The sequence below is a fragment of the Monopterus albus genome, unplaced genomic scaffold, assembly GCF_001952655.1.
Source record: "Monopterus albus unplaced genomic scaffold, M_albus_1.0 scaffold43.1, whole genome shotgun sequence".
Taxonomy (NCBI): Eukaryota; Metazoa; Chordata; class Actinopteri; order Synbranchiformes; family Synbranchidae; genus Monopterus; species Monopterus albus.
In genome coordinates this window covers 1,241,552-1,264,396 of record NW_018127923.1, presented here as the reverse complement: position 1 = coordinate 1,264,396, position 22,845 = coordinate 1,241,552, and the positions used below count along the sequence as shown (strand labels likewise).

The 22,845-nt window shown below is 42.0% G+C and overlaps 1 protein-coding gene across 3 annotated transcripts in view; it reads right to left on the bottom strand.

Annotated features, from left to right (window-relative positions):
- plxnb1b (plexin b1b) overlaps positions 1 to 22,845 on the bottom strand; it is a 142,204-nt gene that overhangs the window by 63,101 nt on the left and 56,258 nt on the right. Inside the window, exon 1 of one of the 3 annotated variants that reach the window (XM_020599874.1) lies at positions 1,427 to 1,553. The exons of the other annotated variants lie outside the window; for them this stretch is intronic. The gene's annotated coding sequence lies outside the window, so the exon portion shown is untranslated. Of the gene's footprint in view, positions 1 to 1,426; positions 1,554 to 22,845 lie in introns of those variants that run through there. 3 annotated transcript variants of the gene reach the window in all.

Sequence of the window (22,845 nt, the reverse complement as noted above, 5' to 3'; positions counted from 1 at the left end):
CGAGAGACATAGTCCCTCCAGCGTGTCCTGGGTCTTCCCCGGGGCCTCCTCCCGGTGGGACATGCCCGGAACACCTCCCTAGGAAGGCGCCCAGAAGGCATCCGAAACAGATGCCCGAGCCACCTCAGCTGACTCCTCTCAATGTGGAGGAGCAGCAGTTCTACTCTGAGCTCCTCCCGGGTGACCGAGCTCCTCACCCTATCTCTAAGGGTGCTCAATTCTTTAAAAAATAAATTTAAAGGACCACTGACAAAAACAGTTTCATTTAGATGCTTATGTAAAAGAAAAAAATATTTAATATGTCATCAAAATTGATATACTCTGATATTGATATTGGTATAGGCCTTAAAACCCCAGTATCATTTGATTATTATGGTATGGTGGGTTGAAGGTGGTGACTGGTGTTGGTCCTTCAAAGGTGGATATGTTCAATGACCAAGCTCTTCTCCTTTACCTTAAGAAGTTTAAGGTGGTACTCAAATATCCTTTCAGTTATTCAAATGACTCACTGTATTACCCTGAAGAAGGCATAGCATTGAAAGACTGATGCATCATGGGAGGATGGCTTCAACAGAGCGATGAAACTGCAACAGCCTGTGCATTGGACATCCAAAAAAGTTGAACTTTCTCTGGCGTCAGTTATCCATTAGACTGTGTTTTGGGTAATGGTGATCTGGGAAGTTGGACTTTGTTCACAAGGAGAGATTAAGTGTAAATGTATTTCTCATCTTGCACTGATACACTGAAGTTGACAGGTAGTTGTGGGGCCTGCAGCAGATGGATAAGACCAGCAGGGTAGAATCACTATAGGAGAGACCACAGCACCAACCCTCAACCCACCACAAATGGACTGGACTGAAGCCAAGACTCCATAACACAAGGAGCATTCCTGAAAGGCACATTCAATTGAGCCATCATCCGCTTCACTGAATCCAGCCTTTCATTCATTTTCAATTCAGCTATCCTATACTGTGGAGGAAACAGAAAAGGACAAGGACAGGGAAGGGGAACAGAGCATATTTGAAGTGAAAAGGCTGGCAGAGTGACATAAATAGACAGAAAAGAGGTTACAGGAAGACAATGGTGAAAGGAGGATGGGATGGAAACGAAGAGGGGGTGGAAGCGACCAGGGAAATGGCCACAAACAAGTACTTTCAAGCATCAGTGCTCCCTGAGAACTGACGGAATGTGACTAATGATATTAAATAAGAGACAGAAGAGAGGAGGATGAGAATGCCATTAATTACAGTGCCTACCAACAATTTCCTATCAAACACCCACTCGTTTGCAGACTGACTAGGAGGGGAAATAAAGCAGGTTTCTAATTAGTGACATAATTGGCAGCATAAACAGTCAAACGTGTGCGACCACACACGTCTATAATGAGAAGCCCTCCTCTGTACACTAAAAAAACATAAACACTCACCAAAATGTCCACAGAAACACACTGGGACTCAATGAGGCCTTGAGTGAACACCACCATCTGGCAATCATACACTGCCTATAAATCAACAATGTGTTTACATAACTGGCTGTAAGCGTCCTTCTCCAGCTTCTACACAACAGAGCTGTTACTGCTGTGATGTACAAGCTGTGAAAACCATTAAGGCTACTACACAGACACACTGCAAATGTTCACTACTGTCCCTGTGGATTCTCAGAGACAGAACAAATCAGAGCACACAGGCTTCAGACTGGTTTCAGACAGGACCCAGCTGTATGTTATGAATCATCAACTGGCAGGCCTGTGGGCCACACCCAGCCTGCCAAAGCTTTCCATCCACCCCACAATACATTAATGAGATGAGAAAATATGAGGAGGAAAGTATTTGTTCTGGTATTTAGAATATCTAGAATATTTTTCTTCCAAAACCCCCAAACAGCTGAAAATCATTTCATTAAGAATGATTTACTGACTCCAAATATGTGTGTGGGTTCTAATGATGTACTAAATCCATCTGTCAGTTTATTATTAGCGAGCAGCCTACACAACCTGATGCAGGAGTCAGGTGCAGGCCACCTCACTCACAAAGCTGTGCTTGCTTCAATGGCTGTACACTGAACAGCAGCAGACCAGGGTTGGTTTTAGGAACTGTGAGAAATAAAGGGGGTCTCGGGGTGTTTACTATTATATTTTTATTGTATTATTTTGAAATCACTGTGTTTATGATGTTATACCAAAACTGATCATCCACCAGAAATGGACTGCAGCCCAAGGGAGCACCCAAACTGTAAATGCATCGCCCACTTTGTCTAACTACACCCACAGCTGCTTATGTCAGGATCAAACAGTCATGAATTACATGTACATACAAGTAGATACAAGTTTATCCCTATGCTAGCAGCAAAGGTTATGTCTTTGTGAAACTGAATTGTTTGAGGAAACGATACCTTAACAGTGAGTGCACAGTGAGGTCAGACTGACTTTACCCACTGTGCTGTATTCATGCAATAATGTTTTATTTTTTCACATGCGCTCTTTTAACATTTTAACCTTTAAGCTAGCCTACAGGTGTAAGTTCACACTGATACAGCAGTAAAAATAACATGACGGTAATCAGGCCCAAATATTTTCATATTTGAAGGTCTGGCCCCCACGGTGTCTGCTGAGAAAAATCCTGGCCCTTGGATAAATGTAGTTGACTTTTTATCAAGCATCTATTGATGATGATTCGACCTGTCAGTCACTTAACATTATCAGTGCATAAAATCAGCAAGACTTAACTTTTGGAACTCTGAAGGCCCACAGTAACATTCCCTGTTCAACACTGTAAACAGTGACTTCTAAGAGAGTGATGACATTCAGGATTATTCACATAAACATTTCAGATACAAGCTCTCATATTATTCGGTTTTATACAAACACACTTCGGTGCCTCAAAGCAGCTGGGCAACACATCTGTTCCCTCAGGGCCAAGCTGCACTACTGAGTGTAACCATCTTCTTCTGATCAGTAACACAATTACTGACCCATAACTTTATTTAAAAAAACCACAGCAGTCAGTCATCTTTCAGTGTTACACTAGTGTGACTCTGGTTTGACTGTACTGGTCATCTGCGACAGTTTCTCGCGCCATTTATAGCAGCTATTAATAACAGACTCAGTCAGTGTCGGCCGTACCAGCCAGCCTGCTCTATGCTGTAAACATTGCTACTGGAGCTGCACAGTGGATCTACAGCTGTTTATAGTAAAGTTGGAAATTTCCATTACTTATGTTGCTATATAAAAAAAACAAATCCGAGCATGAAAATAAAACCATACTGCAGACATGCTGTAAATCTTTTTCTCCTTCAAAAAAGTTGACAAATTTTCTCTTTACTTCTAAATAACTCTTTTTTTTCTCATAAGCATGCACAGATGTAACTAATTACTGTACTGTGTGAATTCTCTATCAGTCACTGCAGTGAGGGCTGGATGTCTGACAAATTATGTATAGAGAAATCCCCAACAATTGCTGCCCATGTGAAGTAACACATTCTTCCTCAGATGACAAGTGTGACAGAGAGAGAGAGCTGTGGGAGAAGGAAGGGTATCTTTGCCAAGTACTCTCTTCCGGAAAACATCCTTCCAGAAATGTATAGTCATGGACAAAAATATTGGCACCTCTGCATTTCTGTCAGAATAACGCACCACTTCTCCCAGAAAATTGTTGCAATCACCGATTCTTAGGTATTCTCATGTTTATTTCTTCTATTTGCATTGGAACAACACAACAGAGAAGAGAAAAAAGCCAAATGTGATCCATTCCACACAGAACTGCAAAAATGGACTGTACACAATTATTGACACCTTTTCAAAATCATCAGAAACAGTTGTATTTCAAGCATTTGATGCTGCTTTAATTTGTAATGAAACTCACCTGTAGCAGTCAACAGGTGCTGGCAACATAGAAATCACACTTGCAACCAGTTAAAATGGAGAAAAGTTGATTGACCACACTGAGCATAGAGAAAAAAAAGAAGAGCAAAGAACTGCCTGAGGATCTGAAAACCACAATAGTGGAAAAGCCTGGACAATCTCAGGGCTCCAAGTCCATCTCCAGAGATCTGGCTGTTCCTGTGTCCACTGTGCACAACATTGTCAAGAAGTTTACAGCCCATGGCACTGTAGCTAATCTCCCTGGACATGGACGAAATAGAAAAACAGATGACAGATTGTAATGAAGGATTGTTTGAATAGTGGATAAAGAACTTCGATCAACTTCCAAACAAATCCAAACTGACCTGCAGCCACAGGGTGTAACAGTGTCAGCTCACACTATCCATCACCATCTGAATGACAAAAGACACCATGATAGGAGACCCAGGGGGACCCACTGCTGACACAGAGCAATAAAAAATAGCCAGACGGCGATTTGCCAAAACTTAACTGAGGAAGCCACAATCCTTCTGGGAGATTGTCCTGTGGATATATGAGACTAATATAGAGCTCTTTGGTCGAGCACATCCTTTTGGCTGTTTACAGAAAATGAAACGAGGCCTTCAAAGAAAAGAGCATGATCCCTACAGTCAAATACTGTGGAGGTTCACTGATGTTTTGGGGTTGCTTTGCTGCTTCAGGCCCTGGATGTCTTGACTGTGTGTATGGCATTATGAAATCTGAAGACTACCAGTAAATTCTGGGACACAATATAGGGCCCAGTGTCAGAAAGCTGGGTCTTACAGCAGGACAATGACCCAAAGCTAGGACATGTTTCAGTGGTCAGAAGAGCTGGGTGGCTAAAGGAAGCTGCCACAGCAGTTAAACTTTATGACCCAGGAGAAATCACACTGGATAGGAAGGTGGGTGGATATCCGGTTCTCAGGGATCACCTCTATGTTTGGAACTCAATGGTTTGGACTGTACATGTGCATGCGTTCCCCCTTTCCTCATCATCATCGGTCAGTGTTGCTCTGTTCACTGGGTCAAAAGATTTTAGTTCCTTTTTTCATGTCAACTTTTTATGACAGTGTTAACAAATATCGAAGGTTCAGAGACTTTCATTCAAAATGGTACAGAAAAAAAACTACAGACCTCTAATTCAGTCATTTGCTAAGATTTATTGATATTCTTTGTGGAGGTTGAATTTTCTAAGGATGATAGCAAACGTATCTTAATCTCTCCGTGCACGTCTTTTACTCTTCCAGCATCATATTCACTTCAGCGAGCCACATAAAAGTCCACTTCCACAACGATTGCAGGTATAATACAGGGTTATTCAAAAAGAATGAACAGATTTCATTACGCAATATTAAGGAAAAGTAATACAAAACTCCAGCCAAGTCACAAGTATTCTACTCACAATCAACTTTTATTTCCTGTCTTACAAGTGTTCAATGTGGCCACCACCTGCAGCACGGGCAACATCAATGCGATAAGAGAATTCCTCCCAGGCGCATATTAGCATATCACGATCCACTGAGTTGATCGCTGTTGTTGTGGCCACATTGAACACTTGTAAGACAGGAAATAAAAGTTGATTGTGAGTAGAATACTTGACTTGGCTGGAGTTTTTCTATTACTTTTCCTTAATAAAATATTGCGTAATGAAATCAGTTCATTCTTTTTGAATAACCCTGTGTAATATCTTGGTTTATTTTAGCTGGTCAAAAGATGAACATAACATTCCACATTATATAGCATACGTAGAAGTGAATACTGTTCAAAAAGAAACATGTTACGGACGTACGGTAAGAAAACCGTGCGCTTCCAAAACCCTTCAGAATCTTTTCCCAAACAAAACTAAACCGGGAAGTAGCGTGACTTTCTTAAAGCCAAAGTACACAATTAAGAACACTACTGAACACTATAGTAATGACAACTATTCCAAAATTCAAGTAATGACTGGTCAATATTAACATTAATCTTTCCATTTTTATACCTTTAACCATTTAAACATAAAAATAGTCTAAATTAACTGTCCAATAAAGACATACAAATGAAACAGCACAACTAGAATTTCACAGTTGTGTTTTTTGGTCTTTACATTCTTTGAGCCTCTTATTCAGGAATGACACAACCAATATAAGATAGGAGGTTACTTTAACCTTTTTTTCTTCTGATTTTTACAATTTCCTCCTCAAATTGGAACTTATTGGAACTATTAATTGCTCAGCTCTAACTCTTTGATTACACTGGGATCTGCCTTCTATCAGTTACCACCCATTCTAGTTAATAGACAAAGCCAAGATCTTAAACCAGCTATATGATCTGTCAAATAAAATGGAAAAAATGTTTTAACACCATGACACTGTGTCAACATGGTACAAATTACGGTTAAAACTAATTCCTTCTTTTTAGTTGACAGTAATATCAAAATATTGTCTAGAGCAAACAAAGAAAAAGGAAAAAAACAAATCATGTAGGAAATGAGCAACAGTTCCAGTCACACTGCTACTGTACTCTGAGTGCATGTCAACATGATAAAGGGGCATGTGTGTGGTGGAATTAGATGTTAAGGGGCATAAATGAAAGCAAGTAGGGAGGCATCAAGGTTATCATAAACAAACAGCCCCAGCTGCCAGGCAGGAAGCTATAAAAGTCAGCCGAGTTTATCTGGATCGTAACTCAGTTGCAGGCAGGTGGCGGCCGGTACCATACACAGCATAAAGCATCTACAGTGGGGCAGGTAATAATGTCTGAAGGCACACAGGCAGTGGAGCAATAGTGCTTCAGGATAAATAATGTCGTGTCTTCCACGTTTATATTATTTAGTAACAAGAGTGTTGGCAGTGCCTTCATCTATACCACACTAAGAAACAGCTCCAAAAGAGAAAGAAAGAGAAAGCGAAAGAGGGAGGAGGCAGGTCAAGATAATCTTCAGAGCAACACTGAATACATTCTCTGTATGCCTGCCTTTAATCCTGACAAAGTTCTCACTTTAGAGAACACACTGTACATGGCTGTGTCTGTGTTCAGTGCTGGATGTGCTGATCATAGCTGCAGGTGCAGAGTGTACACTAATGCAGTAAAGCCTCTGGGTAAAACAAAGCATAAAGTAGTGTGTGCATGTGTGTGTTTGTGCTGACTCCCAGTATATAATTCCATTGTCACTTTGGATTACAGCCGTTCAATGGGATGTTCCCACTGCTGCAGAATAGAAGGGTGGGGACACACAAAATGACCCACACACACTATCATTACCAACTTAGCACACTGCATTTAACTGCTTAAGGGCCCGAGTGCCTCATCAGGCCTGAGAGTTCAAAGATGACTATTCCCACAGCAGCCAGCAAGAAGAGCCACTTTACCATGTGAGCAGGTCATTAGACAGAAGTAAAGTCTTGTTGTCATATGTAAACCATAAAAGTGAAAAGAGGCAGGGTAGACACATCATATTGATACATGCCACCAATAAAACAATTTTAACATTCATTGTTCCAGCTTCAGCTGGAGGCATTGAGCAGATTAACACCTGAATCCTTCACAGCCAAGTATTGGAGTAAAAATCAGCACAGCCATTGCAGTGAACAGCCCTGCTGCTCCACTAGGAGCTGCAGTAGGCATGACAGCAGTTATCCTCAGGCAAATTACCTAAACACAACCTTTGACACTGGTCTGCTCTGTCCCGCCAGCTATGGTCCTGCCCATAGCAGATCTCAGACCAGTTACAGACAGATACGTGGCTCCAGGCTTGGGTGGGCACACTGAATTTCCATACTGTCAGCCATCTTGTGCCCACATGCTGTTCGTGTTTGAGACTGCTCTGCAGTTGTTTGCTCTTCATCATCTCATTTATTAATTTCTATTAGTGGAATATATCAGTGGAATCCCACTCACAAGCAGTACAAAGTTAATATCTAGCACTAATTTGCCTGGAAGGGTGAAGTGGAATATGAAAGTGTGTGTGTGTGTGTGTGTGTGTGTGTACACACGCACACGTCTGTTGGTGCGCATTTGTTTTTTTCACAGGGCAATGGCTTCAAAGGCAAATTATAGGCTGTGTTTTTACATGCTGATTATGGTGAAGAGAACTATGTACACATTAGAGTACAACAACATTAGACTAAATTATTCAGATGGATGCTTCTATTCATGTACTGCACACTGGCATGAAGACTTTCAAAGTCAGGAATCAGCCCTAAATGCCAGGCATGTAATTGCTGACATGTAGATGCAACAAACAAACTATTTCCTACAAAGGGTCACCTCGCCAAGTATAAAGGAAAAGTCTTCCTACCTATTCCAAACAGTTACAGTGAAATTAAAAGCCTGTTGTCATAGCCTCCTGGCTGATCATTCACCACTGTGGGGGCTTCACAGGCCAGCTGCTTGTAGGTTAGACCCAGTCAGGTAAAACAGTGAGTCCCTGTACAGGAACATTTCCAGACAAGCAGCAACCTCAGACCCTGTAGTTTTCTCCACATCCTCTGGTCACAGTGCAGCAGCAGGAGGTAAAATATATCCTCAAAACCAGACGCAGCCAAATGAACTATGCTTTTACAAAGGCACCGGTGGATGTTTTTTTTTTTTTTAAAGCTTTATTGAAAAAATACATAAACAAGTCAATATAAAATTTTGCCAAATATGGTGGGGGCACCGGTGGATCTCAGGAAAAACTAACATGAACGTGCAACGGCCTCAAGATTATAGCAATTCAAAGAAATCCTTAAACTATCACTAAATACTTTATTTTGGCAGAAAAAAGTCTCTCCAGTGAGAGTTTCACATGTGTATAAACTGAGTTGCTTCTGCAGAGAAGTACTAGAACATACGTACACCTCATTTTTTGAGCTTTAGGCCACGTCTAAGATGATAATTCACAGTTGAAACATTGTAGATAAGTCAGAAAACAAGGAAAAGCATGGCATGGGCTCTTTAAAGAAGGAACTGATGGTGGGTTTCAGCCAATACCAACTTCAAACTGGGACTTCACTAGATGTGAAAGGCATGTATGCACAACCTATAAGTGTTTCATCTCTTCAGTTCAAACTGACTCTGGCCTCCATGCAGCATCTCTGATCAGAACAGCTGTCTGTGAGCAGAAGGACAGCACGGTCCTCACTGACAGCAGTGACACCTGGAGCCATAAGAACAGAGTCGAGTAAAAAAGCGCCCAATGCATAAATAGGCTAACAGGTGATCTACCTGATTTAAGCATCTATTTGTAGTGATCATACACTATATACATCATATACAAATGTACCAATGGAAAAAGTAAACTCAAAACATTAAAAAAAAGACACATGCGTCGGAGTCATCGTAGATCAACACATCTGACAGACTGGAAGCGTCTGCTTCGTGAGACAGGCAAGTGACAGTCCTGCAGAAAAATGTTGAGATGACAGTATCACAGAGATTGTTACATCTGTCCACATTTCTACAGTGAGAGCAGTCGTTCATGCATAACCTGTTTATTTTGCATTTGCACCCAAAGCGGCCTTCAAAAAAAGTCACACTTAAATAAATTTGGTCACAAAAAGCAGCTGATCATTTGCCAGTTTATGAAGTACACCAGTGTAAAACTAAAGTCCATTTACAGAGGCTAGCCTAAACAACAAAAACCTTTCTCTGTGCAGTATAGTTCAGCACTACCACAAACTAAATTAATCTTCCTAAATGAATAAGCCAATGCCTCTCAGAAACAGTTTGAACAAAAAATAACATTATTACTAACATTATCCTATAGTCACAGAAACAACAGTTCCATCAAAAATTCACACATCTGCCCACAACGCCCCATTCTGGTGGTGCCGTTTTCAAAGGCCAAATACAGGTGCCGTTTATACAACATAGCATAGTGGAAACTGGCACAGACCTACTGCTTTAAATGGACAGTGTAAAAGGGGTTAGTGTGTTCCAGCAACCCTGAACCACCCTTCTGTTCACCAGCACCCATACACTCAATACAACATCCATAACAGGTAAAGTTCACTCAAGGACCAATAACTGCCAGCATGTTCACTGACTACAACCAACCAGTTTGCTACCATCAGCAGAAGGCTGTTCAACTCACCAAGCAACAGTCAAGCAGACACCCTCAGTTACCTAATCTTAGCAAAAACATCCACTTCTATGTTCCTACCTAGCCCACTAAGATAATTAGCATGCTATCCATGTGCTAAGCTAATGTGCATACTGTCTGAGTCACCTCCTAGACCACAAAGAGAATGTTTAATCCAACCATCATTCTAGGATAACTAGCATGTTTGCAGAAAGCTGTGCTGAAAGGCATGCTGCCTAATTCAATCATCTATTTTCTGCTGCTAAATAAGAAACAGTCATGCTTCTAGTTGACAGGACATTTAGGCTGCATTAATCAAGATTTAGCACAAATTTGGATAAATCAAGTAAAAATGTATACAGAAGTGCTTTCTCCCTGCTGTACTAAACCCCACCCCAGCCAGTAGCTGCTCAATATTTATGACAAGAGTCACAAGAGAGGGGAAGCAGACACACACAGCACCCTCAGGCCTTGACAGCTTGTTAATACTACTTGGGTTTGCAGTACAGGATTTCATGCCGGCAGCACAATGCTGACTCTGAGAACTGAACCAGTAGTGCAGAAGTGAGGTTGGTTAAGTTTCCTAGCAAAAGAAAGAAAGAAAGTATCCCCCAGTAAAAGCTAATTTAAGACTTCACTTTCCTGTCTCTTCCTATGTGTGGATCTCAGGAGCTGTCAGCTAGTCAGGAGACACTACAAATACTAATCCAAACTTTTGCACCTCATCCTTTTTCACCCACTGTCATAGTTTTACTGAAAGAGCTATTCAGTTTAGCCTAATTCCTAGCTGTTTCAGTTTTACGGAAAACTGTTAACTCCCCCAAGACCACTGAGCCAGTTCTCTCCTAATCTGGTACACTGTCTCTGGATACCAGTAACAAAATCACGCAAACATGTTGTACAGATATATATTGCACCCAGAGGATGAAACTGTGGTGATCACCTGACCATCCTTCTGGACTTTCCCACCAGCATGCTCACTCACATTTCCAGCTTTTACTGACGTATCATGAAATCTATTGGACGGACTGCCACGACATTAGGTATTAGATGCCTGTGAATTAAATGCCTGTGGTACCCAGCGAATATATTAACCTGACTTCAATGATACTAACTTTTTCTCATGTCCCCACTCAAAGGCCAGAGTTTTCAATTATCCTGTGAGATAACTCAATATCTACTCGAAGAATTGGCACAAAATTTGAACATTTATGAGTTGTAGTACTCTGGCGATCTTGTGACTTTTCCTCTAGCAAAAAAAAAACAGATCAAAATTTTGTGTGTCCAAGTTTTTGATTATTGACCAAATCTCTGCAAAACCACTAGCCTCCGCTGTACTTTGTGCAAACTAGCAAATGCTGGGCAGCTAAACTAAAATGGGGATCAAGGCAAACATTACACCTATTAAACATGTCAGCTTTGTCAGAAGGTATAAATATACTGATGTTAACATTTAGCTCATAGCACCACTACACCCAAGTACAGACCCGGTCAGGTAAAACAGTGAGTCTCTGTACAGGAACATTCCCAGACAAGCAGTGACCTCAGGCCCTGTATTTTTCTTCCACATCCTCTGGTCACAGTGCAGCAGCAGGAGGTAAAATATATCCACAAAACCGGTCCACTCAAAAAATTGCGCTTTTACAGTCACTGGTGGATGTCAAGCAAGCTCGCATGAGCATGCAACGGCCTGAAGATAATGCCCATTCAAGTAAATCCTTAAACTATCACATAATATTTAATTTTGTTAGGGAAAAAAAGTCTCTAGAACATACATACACCTCATTTTTTGAGCTTTAGGTCACATCTAAGATGATAATTCAGCGTTGTAACATTGTAGATACAGTGAGGAACAGATGTATTTGAACACCCTGCGATTTTGCAATTTCTCCCACTTAGAAATCATGGAGGGGTCTGAACCTGAGAAACAGCAAGAATTCTGGCTCTCAAAGACCTGTTACTGTGCCTTGAAAAAGTCCACCTCTACTCCACTCATTAATCTAAATTAGTAGCACCTGTCTGAGCTCTTTAAAGACACCTGTCCACCCCACAGTCAGTCAGACGCCAACTACTACCATGGGCAAGACCAAAGAGCTGTCAAAAGACACCAGAGACAAAATTGTGGACCTCCACAAGGCTGGAAAGGGCTACGGGGCAATTGCCAAGCAGCTTGGTGAAAATAGATCAACTGTTGGAGCAATTGTTAGAAAATGGAAGAGGCTAAAGACAACTGTCAGTCTCCCTCGGACTGCGGCACCATGCAAGATCTCACCTCGTGGGGTATCACTGATTATAAGAAAGGTGAGGAATCAGCCCAGAACTACAAGGGAGGACCTGGCCAATGACATGAGGGGGGCTGGGACCACAGTTTCAAAGGTCACTGTCGGTAGAACACTACGCCGTCATGGTTTCAAATCATGCATTGCACGGAAGGTTCCCCTGCTCAAGTCATCACATGTCCAAGCCCGTCTGAAGTTTGCCAAAGACCATCTGGATGATCCAGAGGAGGCATCGGTGAAAGTCATGTGGTCAGATGAGACCAAAGTAGAACTTTTTGGTCTAAACTTCACTCATCGTGTTTGGAGGAAAAAGAAGGATGAGTTGCATCCCAAGAACACCATCCCTACTGTGAAGCATGGGGGTGGTAACATCATGCTTTGGGGGTGCTTTTCTGCGAAGGGGACAGGACGTCTGCACTGTATTAAGGAGAGGATGAATGAGGCCATTTATTGTGAGATTTTGAGCAACAACCTCCTTCCCTCTGGAGTGGCCTAGCCAGTCTCCAGACCTCAATCCAATAGAACATCTTTGGAGGGAGCTTAAACTCCGCGTTGCTCAGCGACAGCCCCGAAACCTGACAGATCTAGAGGAGATCTGTGTGGAGGAGTGGGCCAAAATCCCTGTTGCAGTGTGTGCAAACCTGGTCAAGAACTACAGGAAACGTTTGACCTCTGTAATTGCAAACAAAGGTTTCTGTACCAAATATTAACACTGATTTTCTCAGGTGTTCAAATACTTATGTTCAGCTCTGCAAGACAAATAAATTCTTTAAAAATCATACAATGTGATTTCCTGAAATTTTTTTTTTAATTCTGTCTCTCAGAGTGGGAATGCACCTACAATGTGAATTTCAGACCCCTCCATGATTTCTAAGTGGGAGAACTTGCAAAATCGCAGGGTGTTCAAATAGTTCTGTTCCTCACTGCAAGTCAGAAAACAAGAAAAAGCATGTCATGGGCTCTTTAAACAAAACCAGGCTTGACGCCACAAATGCAAGCAGCATAATGTTGGGCAAAATGGATAAACAGATAAAGAGAGTGAGGTCAAATAAAGAACAGGCTGGTCCATTTTTACTACTCCAACCTATTCTGTGGTTTGGTCATCGTCTAATGTTGTTCTGCAGTAAGGAGATTTCAGTTTGACAATTACCCGTTGACTGCTGCTAAGTAGCAGACTGATGCCATGACTGAATCAGTCACTCTTTAGCGCATACATTTCTTTGTTTTGTCTGTTTCAGGTACTGTGCACTGGAATCAATCTCCAGACACCTGAGACTCTCCTTTTATCATTCAGTATACAGCTTGTGTCTGTGCCATTAATATTTAAAGTGCAGACACAAACAAATACACAAAAAGCTGTTGGCTCAAAGATGCTTGGAAATTCTGGTCTTCTGCACTCTGTCATCAGGTCATGGCTGAGGTTCTGATAACAGAGCATTCTTCCATCCCAGAACTAACAGACATTTACAATACAGATTTAAGCAACTGTTTCATGTCATTTGAAACTGAATAGAGGTGTTTTTGTAAGAGGCAGGAAGAAGAAATGGGAGGTAGAACATGAAGAAAGGCCTGTGACAAAGGTCAGTGGCCGGACTTGAACTGCAGACACTGTGCACGCATTGTGCACGTCTACATGGTGCACCACTGCAAGCCCCCAATATTGGGGCTACTAACTGCTCTGGACAAAAAGTAAGCAATCTGCAGACATCTATCTGGTTACTAAATTATCAGCTGACCACCATTTTTTATGCCATAACCGTAGCCCAAACATCAAACACCCAGATCCAGCAAAATGTAGGACTACAAATGCACAACTTTCTTTAACCATAAGTTTAATCAAGAAAGCTAACAGACTATTCAGAGCCTAATTCCACTCTAATTTGAAGCTTGGTGATCTACAACGGTTATTGACTAATGTCCATACTAACTAAATATCTTTCAGTGTGAGATCACTGACCATTCACTGAAAGGGGACAACAGGGCTTTTCACACATATTACAACTGCTACCTGTGTACAGAGAAGGGTGCCTGCTTGAAAGGTATTGAGGATTGGGGGATGGAGCAAAAAAAAAAAAAAAAAACTGCAAGCAAGTCATGGAGAGACAATAAGCACTTAACGATAGTTGCAGAGAGAGAGAGTGGTGAGGCAACTTATGGGGTCGAAGTTGCAAATGTGAGAAAAACAAATAGACACCAAAAACAGCTGGGGGGGTCATGAGAGAAAAAGGGAGGAAGGACTACGACACTCTCAAAGGAGAGGTGGAAATCAACACTGTTATCATGTGTTAAGTGAAGCTTTATGTTCACAGAGCTTCACAAAGTTTTGGGGGAGACTGCCATGTTTATTAACTTGGCCATTATTAAAAATTATCTACAGTATACAGTGGCTTCAGGAAGTATTCACCTACACCTGGATTTGGCCAGTTCATCCCATTCTTCCCTGAGATCCTATCAAGCTCTAGACTGGATGGGAAGTGTCTGAGAGCTGCCACCTTCATATCTGGGCTTCAGCTGGGCCACTCTGAGACTGAGTCTTGGCTGTATGCTTCAGGTCAATGTCGTGTTTATTACTTTATTATGCATTTTCTTTTTTAGATTGAATGATTATAATCTCTTGGAAGAAAACTTTTAGTGCACAGGTGCACAGCTGACAAGGTTTTCAAATGTTATATATAATTAGTTACTGACAATAATTATGCCTACACCAGGCAACAAGAAGATGTGATTTTAAGTGCAAATAATACATTTGTGGTGACAATCTCACACATTTGATTAATTATTATATTATCTATCATTATTGTTGCACAATAATACTTTTGTCTTTACCTTGTCAATAAAAACTGAAGTGGACACATTCAGGCTCTGAAAAAAAGATGAGCAGAGCTGTTATGAAATTATGCTCAGTAAATACTTGGCCACCACTGCTCCTCTAAAGCACTGAACAACTATTCTGAAAAGTAATTTCCGACTGACATGCTACTCACCTCCAAGAACTCAAACAGTGCACCCCTCTCTCTAGAAACCAGTGTAGTAATCCTCTATTCCTTACAACACTGTTATTTTACTGAGAAGTAGTTCAAGTGCTAGCTGTTGCAGCCTGTCTGTAACCAGGACTGTGCTCTTGAAGGAAGGGCAGCAGACGACAGCATGCTGTCATGGAGCGGTGGGCCAGACCTGCACGCAAACGCATAAATAAAGGCTCTTTTCTGTGCCTGTCTGGGGAATAACAAGGGCAGCGCTGAGAAAAAAAAGGGGAGATGTTAGTGTGACTACTGTGTTGTCTACTCCCCCGTGAATGCTGTGTGTGTGTGTCAAGCACACCACCACACAAAGAGCCTCTCTGTGGTCCAATGCAGGCAGTGCTGCTTTTCCATAGCTGTCTTAATAAAACATTAGGGTGTGTGTTTATGGAGCCAAGCTTGTTGCACAACATACAGAGGTGAGAGGGAAGCTGTACAGTTGGAGGAACACTGCTGGAGGTCTTTTATTTTTTTTTTTTTTTTTTAACCAGTGCAAAAGTAAATGAGTTTCATCAATACTACACATCATGTGATTAAAATACATAATCTTGCTGATGCTAAAAAGCAGAACTGCAGCCAGAATAGCGCTCCAACATTTTGACAAGCCATGAATCTATAAGCCCAGGGTTCTCCCTGAGCTGAGATTCAGAAAACGAGGGCTTAACCAAACAAAACTATTTATAAACAAATTGGTTCACCAAAAAATTTTTTACCAACTCTTGCTACTGATTCACTCAACACCACCAAAACTCATTTTCTAGAAAGCTCCACAAACCAATAATAAGATCTTTCCACAACCAAACATAATAATCAGTGATCCATTATGGATATCAGATCTATGTGCTTCCTTCTTTCATCACTGATGTGACTTTCTCAAACTTTGTATGTTCTGGAAAGTTAAGTGATAAGCTGCTTACAGCCATTCAGAAGGCTTCCCTGTACTTTTCAACATGGTGCCCTCTACACCCACCAAGCTCACACGAGGATAAACATGAATACAGTCCTGTTGACATCCGCAGCCAGCCAAGTCTCCTCACCAGGCCCTGTTAAATGTCTGGCATTCCTCTTTGAGGTGAGCACTGCTATGCTGGACCTGCTGCTGCTGCTCCTTTACCCCAGCTTCAGTGCACTAGGCTGGGAGGAGCAACCACAGCCCAACAGCCTCTTACACAGTTCAGGGGGGGATTTTTATGAGCTGCTTACAGTGCAAGTATGGTCAATATTTCTAGAGAGAGAGAGAGAGGGGTGACTGTGTGTGTCCGCAAGAGGAGGGAAATTATTTTTTTTTGTGTGGGTGCACATGTATGCCACAGTGTGTCACATAATCTAACATAACACCATGGCAGCTACACCGAGTTACCGTTCAGTGTGATACTATGCAGCTATGAGTAACTTTTAACATCAAACCTGTTCTGCCACAGTGGACCACCCTGAAGGTGGACTCACCATCATGGTTTGGGCCACCCTTGGTGAGCATACCCGCATGAAGCTGCTGCTGGCTGCAGCAAAGCATGCTGGTCTAGCAGAGCTGACACACAAAGAAATGTCATGCAAAGGAAATGGAAACTAAAAAAGAAAGCTAGATAAGAGCTCTGCACATTCCTGTCTGAATCCAGATTGCATAAAGATGGTTTACTTACAGAGAGAGAGAGAGAGAGAGAGAGGTTTTCTATGGTTGTTTGGAAAAATGTTTTTTGGGGGGGGTTAATGAGGATATTTTGCCCTCACAACTTTAAAGGGCTGTTTTAAGGTTAATGTTAGACTTAGGTTTAGTTTAGGTGTTAGAGTAAGGGTTAACCAGACATTTACAAGAAGGTCCTAAAGCACATGAGTGACAGCCTGACCATTAGGATAGAGGTGCACAGGGTGCAGTCAATTCGCAAACTCCCTCATACTCTCAAAGCTGCCTGGCATGTCTGTTCTCCCCAGTCCGTCTCTGAATTACACTGCTGATTATTCTCCTCTTCTTCTGGCACGTTCCTTCTTACCTAATCTTTCTGGTGCAGTTGAAAATATCTCTGGTGTGCTAGTCCCTATGGTTTTCTTAATGTAGTTATCAGTTAAACTCAAACTGACAAAACAACCAGACCATGACCATCAAACAGGTGGGGTTTGTCCTGGCTTCAAGTGCAGTTTCATGTGGTCCAATTGAGGAGTGCAAGCAAAGCAGACCAACCACAGGATTATATGTGATTTTAGCATGGACTGAAAAGATCAAATATCGTGTTGATTGTTAAATGTCAACAAAGTTATCGCCTAAAATCTAGTTGTATAGTATAAGTGATGTTTACACTCATGCACAACCTCCTGGTAGCCACAGTAGTAACATACTCATGCCACTGTGTGAGTGCAGGAATTTTCCCTGATACATCTCACAGTGAAAAACTAAGACGCACTGTGTGTGTTTTGTTAGCATTTCCTCATTTAAGAAATCGTTAAAAATCCAGCGACCACACAGTTAATGAATATGCTCCCTCATACAGTAACATCATGGTTAAAAGGCTAACTTCAGCCTAACCTGAATCCCTTTTTCTTTTGACTCATCAACCATTATATTAATGCAACAACTACAGTGCCCACAACTCTAAACATGCAACTAGCAAAGACAAACACTGAAGTTAGTTTCCAATTTAGCAGTAAAGGGGAAAGTTATGGGAAACTTAACGTTAACAAAAATACAATATTGTCACAATTCAAATTTTTTGCTTTTAGAAAAAAGTACAGGCTGAGGAAAAGGTAAACAGCATTAAGGATTTAATTAATATGTCTAACAATCAGTGGCTTAATATTGTTAAGTTTCCCTTAATTTTCCTCTTAACATGTCGAATCTGAAACCAACTCCAGCACCATCAGACAAACCTATGCATTTCTCTCACCATTTCATACATCATACTAAGTGGTGAGGGGCACACAGCCTACAGCAGCAGACATTACATATGCTACATTGTCCTGCTGATTTTCGGGCATTATGGAGTCAAGGGTTTAACCAAAATAAATGTTAAGACTGCACCGGACCTGAAGGTAGAAAAGATGCAGATTCTCACACACACAGACATGTACACGCAGTGCTCCAACTCTCAGTAACAATGTACAGCACACAGTTCTGAAATTATAAACCTATCCTATCCAAACACACTTCAGACAGTATTCAGACTGCATTTCTTTTTGCATACAGTGTGTTATAGATTTAATCAGAGATAAATATAATTGCCATTTCTGTGCAACAGTCTAAACAAAATGAGCCATAATGCCAAAGTGAAAACATGAAAAATCTGAAACTCACAGATGGGAAAAGGCACCCATCAAACCTAAGAGAACTGGAGCGGTCTGCTCGTGAACAGAAGAGAGAAGTGTACAAGTGTCATTAGAAGCTACAGAAAGAGCTCGACTGCAGTGCCTTCAAAGGATGTGCTACAAAAGAACGGGTCAAGGGTCCCGATATTTTTGTCCACTCCATTTTCATTAGCTGATTATTAATATAATCTACATCAAAAATCAAAAGAAAGTTCTATTGCAATTGACAGTTACATTTGTCAGTTTCTTGTCAGTTATTTATTTCAGAGAAAACTGTGGCTTTTCTTTTGCAAGTGGAAGGGTACAAACATCTGTACCTGCCAATACTAAGGACATACAACTGACTAATGGGGCCAGATTCAAAGTGGTCACTTTAGATTCACGCACTCATTCCTGTTCTCACTCTGCTCTGTGTTGGAGGCACTGCATGTGCCTTTCTTTACTCTCACCATAGCTCAGCATCTTTGACATGGCTCTTTGCATTTAGAGTTAGATGAGCACACAGGCAACATTTCCATCTTAGCTTCAGTCTCACCTCCTACTGGGAATATACAGTAAAAATGTGCAAAACACAGCACAAAAGGTGAACCAGGAGGAGCAGAGCTATAAATTAGTTCTACTGTATTACAGTAGACAATGGGGAAAAGAAGTCCTGACAATTTATCTGTATTTGAAAAGAGCATGGCTTTTATCTGTAATGAGCACAGTGGAATGGCCTGTTTTAGCTGTGGTTAAAAATGTACACAATAACGTCAATGTGTATGCTGCTTGTTGCATGGTGATACTGTTTGGACTTTGGTGGTTACTATTTCCAGCTATGTGATGGCTGCTGAAACACTCCTCACTATGCATTCATCAAATGAGGGGGTTCAAGAAACCAAAAAGCTTTAATTTGAAAGGGTTAAGGTGCCTTCATACGCTTTCTAGTGCAGCTCCTAATTTTCACAGGCTCACTACAGGATAAAATACAGAAACATAAACTGAACTATGCCTGTAACTTTGATATGATATGAAAACTATTTAGTACTTACTGTCTACTTATCGTTTTACCAGATTTTTTCCTTGTATAAAGACCATAGTTTTGCTATTTTGATGCTTTATGTTATGTACAGGTTATGCCTTCAAAATGTTTGCTTATTTTGTTCAAAGAAAAGAACAATAATCAGCAATACTTGAGGAACTGAAAGGCAGCATAATATTGAAAAACTTCTACTTTCTCTACTTTCTATACTTCAAAGAGTAATGCAAAGTGTGTTTATACCACAGTCAAGTCTTACATGCACACCTCACTACAGAGGAAGACAGGATATAAAAGTGTACACCACCTCTGCTCCAAATTCATCCAAAGCATTAGCCATGTCTAAACAAGGTCTGAGTGCCCCAACCTTGGAAGGCAGGCAGCAGCCAGCACTTTGCTATCTAGCCCGAGTCAGAAAAACAGGTAGATAAACATGGCGCCAGATTGATGACGTTAGTGTTTGGCACTGAAAAATAAAGCTTGGCATTGAAAACAAAACTAACTGGAAAAAAAATGGCAATGAAGCATTTGTATTGGAAAAAATGGCATTAAAAGAAAGTAATAATTCTGGAAAACTGAGAATCTTCAGATTTTTTGTCAAAGTCAATGTTTTTAACTTAGTTTTTTCTTTCAGTTTCACTTCTCTGTCACTGTTTTGGCATGTAGGGGAGTACTCTGAGGGGCGGGGCTAAGGAGTGTGTGATTTGCATACTCTGGTTGAGATCCATGAGGAGAGCTCTCTCCCCTGAGCCACTGTTCACATCAAGGCTTGTGCCTGCCGAGCATGGCAACACAGTTACTGCAGCGGCTTCCCAGAATTCAGCTGGAGCTCTCAAACTGCTGTGTGCTGGTATGTTTACTCACAGAACTGAGCTACAATAAAGCTCACTTTTAACTAACATTATGCTGGTGTGGCATAGGTCTGCTGCAGAAAGTGCTCGTGTTAGCTACAGGTAGGCTACAACTAATAGAGTTGATGTCTCTCTAAACCTTTGAAATTCAGCTGCCAATGTTCCTATCAATGACAAGGAAATATGGGGCAGTTAGGAGCTGGGACAGGTCCTGGGACTGAATTTTTACTTATCCCCCTTCATGGTGCAATCAAGACAAACCACTGGCCCAATTCTGCATCCATGCCCTCCTCTCCCTGTGGCAAGAAAAGGGATGCTGGGGAAATTCAGGTGGAGTGTGCATGTGTCTGTGTTGGGGGTTGGTTGATACCATGTAAGCAATCTTACCCCTTCTGTTCCAGTACAAGAGATGACAGCTACATGGAAAACAGAATAGACACCATCCCAGCTCCCATGAGCTGCCTGACAGCAAGTTGCTTGCACACACACACACACACACATATACGTATATACACATAAACACATATACATAAAAAAAAATCCCCCCCCCCCCACACTTTTGGGTGGTCTTGTATTCCTTCCTTCAAGCTCGGGTCTTCTACCAGAGGCCTGGGAGCTTGAGGGTCCTGTGCAGTATCTTAGCTGTTCCTAGGACAGCACTCTTCTGGACAGAAATCTCAGATGTTGTTCCTGGGATCTGTTGGAGACACTCTCCCAGTTTGGGGGCACCAGCCCCCAATGTTCCCATTACCACAGGGACCACTTGTGCCTTCACCTTCCACATCTTTTCTAGCTCTTCTTTCAGCCCTTGGTATTTCTCAAGCTTCTCGTGTTCCTTCTTCCTGATGTTGCCATCGCTTGGGATAGGACTACGGCCTTCTTCTTCTGTTTGTCCACCACTACTATGTCCGGTTGGTTGGCCATTACCAGTTTGTCAGTTTGTATCTTAGCTTGGTCATTCTCAACCACCTTTGGAGGTGTATCCCATTTTGACTTTGGGACTTCCAGCCTGTACTCGGCACAGATGTTTCTGTACACTATGCCAGCCACTTGGTTATGGTGTTCCATGTATGCCCTGCCTGCTAGCATCTTGCACCCCGCTGTTATGTGCTGGATTGTCTCAGGGGCATTTTTACACAGCCTGCACCTGGGGTCCTGTCTGGTATGGTAGACCCCTGCCTCTATTGATCTTGTACTTAGAGCCTGTTCCTGTGCTGCAAAGATTAGTGTCTCTGTGCCGTCTTTCAGTCCAGCTTTGCCCAGCCACTGGTAGGATTTTTTTATATCAGCCACTTCTATTTTACATACCATTGAGAGGTTTGTCCTTCCATGAGGGTTCCTGCTCTTCCTTCCCTTGTTCCTCTGGTTTCTGCTGCCTGAGGTATTCACTAAGCATGTCATCACTCGGGGCCATCTTCCTGATGTATTCATTGATCTTTGTTGTTTCATCCTGGATAGTGGCTCTGATGCCCACTAATCCTTGGCCTCCATCCTTCCGCTTAGTGTACAGTCTCAGAATGCTGGACTCGGGGTGGAACCCACTGTGCATTGTAAGAAGCTTCCTTGTCTTGATGTCAGTGGCCTCTATCTCCTCCTTTGGCCATCTTAGCGGGATACCTGATGACTGGCAGGGCATAGGTGTTAATCGCCCAGACTTTGTTCTTTCCATTCAGCTTCTCAGGACTTGCTATTCTCTCTGCAGGTACTTGGTGGTTGCTGCTTTCCTTGCGGGCTCTTCATGGTTCCCACTTGCCTGCGGGATCCCAAGCTCCTTGTAGCTGTCCTCAGCATCTGCTATGTTGCCTTCTGGTAGTACAATCCCCTCAGTTCTGACTACCTTCCCTCTCCTTGTTACAATTCAACCACACTTATCCAGTCCGAATGACATTCCGATGTCTTGGCTGTAAATCCTAGAGGTGTGGATCAGTGAGTCAATGTCTCGTTCACTCCTGGCATACAGCCTGGTGTCATCCATGGAGAGGAGGTGGCTGATGGTTGCTCCATTCCATAGTCGGCATCCATAACCACTCTTGCTGATGATCTGGCTGAGGGGGTTCAGCCTCATGCAGAACAGCAGCGGGGACCAAGCATCTCCTTAGTAGATACTGCACTTGATGTTGACTTGTGCAATTGGCTTGAAGTTGGCCTTGGGTTGTTTTCTACATTCCCATTGAGTTCTTGATGAAGGCTCTTAGAGTCCTGTCGATGTTGTACAGTTCCAAGCATTCCAGGATCTATGTGTGAGGCATTGAGTCATAGGCTTTCTTGTAGTCAATCCAGGCAGTGCACAGGTTGGAGTCCCGAGTGACTACTTTATCAACCAGTAGCTGGTGCTTTGCTCCTCTGGTGTTACTACCAATTCCTTTCTGGGCGCTGCTCATGTATTGAGCCATGTGCCTGCTCATCTTAGCTGCTATGATGCCTGACAGGAGCTTCCATGTTGTGCAGAGGCAGGTTATT